This window comes from Schistocerca americana, unplaced genomic scaffold (genome assembly GCF_021461395.2).
Source record: "Schistocerca americana isolate TAMUIC-IGC-003095 unplaced genomic scaffold, iqSchAmer2.1 HiC_scaffold_579, whole genome shotgun sequence".
Taxonomy (NCBI): domain Eukaryota; kingdom Metazoa; phylum Arthropoda; class Insecta; order Orthoptera; family Acrididae; genus Schistocerca; species Schistocerca americana.
Window position 1 is genome coordinate 70,001 of NW_025726323.1, and position 5,000 is coordinate 75,000.

The following is a 5,000-nucleotide window of genomic DNA, read 5'->3' on the forward strand; positions in this document are numbered from 1 at the left end:
CCGGGAGTGTGTCCCGGGGGCCCGCGCGAACACGCAAGCGTCCGCTCAATTATTCTGCAAACAGGAGGAGGCTGAGCTCCCCTGCACAATACACCTCGAAACCCTCTCAGGTCCCGGCGGCGCGCAGCGCCGTCCTAAGTACTTGGTCGGGTTCGAGAGAGGCGCAATCGCCCGGAGTTTGGCGAGTAGACGCTTTAGGTGCGACCACCCGTGCTCCCAACTGAGCTTGCCGCTGCCGACAGAGGCCCGGGAGCGTGCTGTCGTGGCATTGCCGGCGGGAGACAACACGCGCCACCTACGGTGACCGGCAGCTCCAACGCCAGCGCCACAGAAGGACAAAAGCCCCACTTGGGTGCCGAAGCGAACTCTCCCAGCACAGCGCACGCGCCAACACGTCCGCACAGCTGCGATACAAACCACCTGCGAGAACCGCAGAGGCGACCGAGCAGCAGACGGCGTCGCGGCGCCGAGCGCCGGGCGGCGGCGCATCCTCAGCGCACACAGTCCTCAATCGGACCAGCACACTGCAGATGTCCACCGCGCTTCGCACCGGGCCCGCGAGGACCTACTTTGGCCGCACGGCGCCGCGTGCAGGGTGCGCCGGCGCGCAGCTGCGCCGCCTGCCGCCTCCGTCGGCCGGCGCGCCTGCCACTGGCCGCCCCCACCAGCCGGCTGTAGCGCGTGCGCCCACGCACCGCGCGGCCAGCACGCCGGGAGGCCCCCCCTCACCGGCCGGGGACGGTCCCACCCAGCCACCGCCGCGTATCGCTTCACACCCAGATGCCATTCACGTTCGTGGGCATGGTGGGTATCGCTGGAACAACCGGTTGGTAGCTCAACCGATCGTCGCCATCACTGATTCACCTCTAGCGAGAACAACCGCACCACAACGGTTTACCAGTTGTTCATTTGCATAACGTCACCAGCAAACGTAGGCGTCCATCGCCATTTGCAAATTCAACGATTGTTGCATGCCTGTGTCAGGTGTCACGACACACTATGTCTGCCCACATACACGCAACAACATGTGCACGCTTCGCGAACACGTGGAAGGTGGCCCCCGTACGTATGCGATGTCCATTGCGCGAACGACTGTCAACCGGCCTCTGTCGCATGTCGCAGATGTGGAACGCAGTGCACCATGCTATCACGGTGTGTGAGAAGAGACGACTACGTCTGACAACACGCGCCACTACATCAACAGACGGCTCATGCTGATCGCCATCCAGGGCATACCACACTGCAATCCAGCTCTTATAGGGAGACGACACGTAGCTGAGTGCACAACATTTGGACCGCATGGTTCGCCGTTGTTGGCGCAGTCGTTGTACGGTCACATGTACCACGATGTATCATTCAGTACATGAGGACCAATGTGCAGTACAGTGTGTGATTTGGACGTACAACATCAGCGGACAGTTGACACAGGCCGTACCACAGCGTAGGCTAAGTGCTTCGCACATGCGAATGCCAATGAACAACTGCAAATGCCAATGAACAACTGCAAAGGGCATTGAGCATGTACGTCCTGCTGCCATCCACATTACAGTGTATAGCTGCAAGGTGTTTAACATGAAGCGATACACTGGGGACCGGGCAGTGCGAGTAGCAAACTATATTGCGGGGGTTGCAGTTAGGCAACACTACACTAATTTAACGCGTCGTATGACAATTACAGAGCAGGTTAAGGCCCAACGTGTGTTGGGTTAAGGCCCAACGTGTGTTGGGTTAAGGCCCAACGTGTGTTGGGTTAAGGCCCAACGTGTGTTGGGTTAAGGCCCAACGTGTGTTGGGTTAAGGCCCAACGTGTGTTGGGTTAAGGCCCAACGTGTGTTGGGTTAAGGCCCAACGTGTGTTGGGTTAAGGCCCAACGTGTGTTGGGTTAAGGCCCAACGTGTGTTGGGTTAAGGCCCAACGTGTGTTGGGTTAAGGCCCAACGTGTGTTGGGTTAAGGCCCAACGTGTGTTGGGTTACGTTAAGGGGCAATGTGGGTTACGTTAAGGGGCAATGTGGGTTACGTTAAGGGGCAATGTGGGTTACGTTACGGCGCAATATAGGTTACGTTACGGCGCAATATAGGTTACGTTAAGGCGCAATATCGGTTACGTTAAGGCGCAATACAGGTTACGTTAAGGCGCAATACAGGTTACGTTAAGGCGCAATACAGGTTACGTTAAGGCGCAATACAGGTTACGTTAAGGCGCAATACAGGTTACGTTAAGGCGCAATACAGGTTACGTTAAGGCGCAATGCAGGTTACGTTAAGGCGCAATGCAGGTTACGTTAAGGCGCAATACAGGTTACGTTAAGGCGCAATACAGGTTACGTTAAGGCGCAATACAGGTTACGTTAAGGCGCAATACAGGTTACGTTAAGGCGCAATACAGGTTACGTTAAGGCGCAATACAGGTTACGTTAAGGCGCAATACAGGTTACGTTAAGGCGCAATACAGGTTACGTTAAGGCGCAATACAGGTTACGTTAAGGCGCAATACAGGTTACGTTAAGGCGCAATACAGGTTACGTTAAGGCGCAATACAGGTTACGTTAAGGCGCAATACAGGTTACGTTAAGGCGCAATACAGGTTACGTTAAGGCGCAATACAGGTTACGTTAAGGCGCAATACAGGTTACGTTAAGGCGCAATACAGGTTACGTTAAGGCGCAATACAGGTTACGTTAAGGCGCAATACAGGTTACGTTAAGGCGCAATACAGGTTACGTTAAGGCGCAATACAGGTTACGTTAAGGCGCAATACAGGTTAGGTTAAGGCGCAATACAGGTTAGGTTAAGGCGCAATACAGGTTAGGTTAAGGTACGACATAGGTTAGGTTAAGGTACGACATAGGTTAGGTTAAGGTACGACATAGGTTAGGTTAAGGTACGACATAGGTTAGGTTAAGGTACGACATAGGTTAGGTTAAGGTACGACATAGGTTAGGTTAAGGTACGACATAGGTTAGGTTAAGGTACGACATAGGTTAGGTTAAGGTACGACATAGGTTAGGTTAAGGTACGACATAGGTTAGGTTAAGGTACGACATAGGTTAGGTTAAGGTACGACATAGGTTAGGTTAAGGTACGACATAGGTTAGGTTAAGGTACGACATAGGTTAGGTTAAGGTACGACATAGGTTAGGTTAAGGTACGACATAGGTTAGGTTAAGGTACGACATAGGTTAGGTTAAGGTACGACATAGGTTAGGTTAAGGTACGACATAGGTTAGGTTAAGGTACGACATAGGTTAGGTTAAGGTACGACATAGGTTAGGTTAAGGTACGACATAGGTTAGGTTAAGGTACGACATAGGTTAGGTTAAGGTACGACATAGGTTAGGTTAAGGTACGACATAGGTTAGGTTAAGGTACGACATAGGTTAGGTTAAGGTACGACATAGGTTAGGTTAAGGTACGACATAGGTTAGGTTAAGGTACGACATAGGTTAGGTTAAGGTACGACATAGGTTAGGTTACGGTACGACATAGGTTAGGTTACGGTACGACATAGGTTAGGTTACGGTACGACATAGGTTAGGTTACGGTACGACATAGGTTAGGTTACGGTACGACATAGGTTAGGTTACGGTACGACATAGGTTAGGTTACGGTACGACATAGGTTAGGTTACGGTACGACATAGGTTAGGTTACGGTACGATATAGGTTAGGTTACGGTACGATATAGGTTAGGTTAAGGTACACATTGTTGTAAGGAAAGGTTTAATGGGGGGCGGGGCGGGGCGGCCGGTTTGTTGATTGTGATTATAGTAAGTGGATGCCTGCGGCATCATCTGATTTGCCACGTCAGGATGCACCTTTGGCTCATGACAGGCGGCGCTCTCATTCCATGCTTGTGGCAGACCTGTGTCTTTCATTCCTGCCATTGTTTGTGTGCTGTGAGAGGAGGCAGTATTGTGATGTTGGGTGCACCCCTGTGTAGGACATGTGTGGGTGTTGGTGGCTTGGCTGAGCAATGGTGGTTGTCGGGTGGGTGGGATATTCTGTTTTCTGAGTGGACCTCCCAGTCTGGTTATGACAGTGTGGATTGTCTAATGTGGCGGAGAGGATGCACTGGGTGTTGTTCCATGCTGGTGCTTACATATTGTCTGTGTGCGTGTTACAGGCAGAGAGTAGTGCGTGATAAGGGTGTGTGGCTGACGTGTGGTTGTGATTGTGAGCAGAGTCTTTCAGCATGTATACGGACAGTTGTATACATTATCTGTATTCTGATGGCTCTATCTATTACTAATCAGCGCCGTGTATACGTTTAATCCGGTTCCAGTCGAAACTGTTGTATCTCTGTACATTAGTGACACGGCGAGCCCGCTATGTAGTTACTCGTCTCGGCAGCTTCCACCGGTGTATGGCAAATGATTATAAGGAATCAGTCTAGTCGTCAATACCGATGGTGTGACGTCACATGTCTGGGGTGGGGGACGCTGCGCCCTTCCGGTGGGTCATGGCCTAGAAAGACTCTTCCCACGCAGGGGGGCGTGGACTGTCATTGACTCTTCCAGGTAATATACTTGCCGTACGTTCTTGCGACTGCGAGTGCAACGCTCACCGGTACCGACATGGATGGAGCGCCTCCTAGCTGACCGCTCAGCATCGGCATTCGTACAGAGAGCAACGCGGTCGCGTCTCTAGCTCGTAACTGGTACAGCCCGCAGCTCATGTATAGGGACAGCGGGAATGTCGCATATTGGAGATAACTCTTCATGAAACGCATGTTATAGGGGTGGATTGCACATTGCGACTGCGGGAAAAGTCCGCCGTTCATCCGCTGGAGTTGCGAGTTGGGCGGTTGGAGTGGGGCGCAGGTGGAGTGATTGCCGGTCCACGATTTCGTGCGGCAGAGGCGCTGGCGTTGGGGTGCTGTGGTCGACAGAGGACGCAGGCTTTGTGGGTGGGGTCGAAAGATGGGCACTGTGGGCCCATCGATGTCTTGGTCGGCTTGGCGTCTCATAGATGGCGGTATCGTCGTTGCAGGACGTCATGCC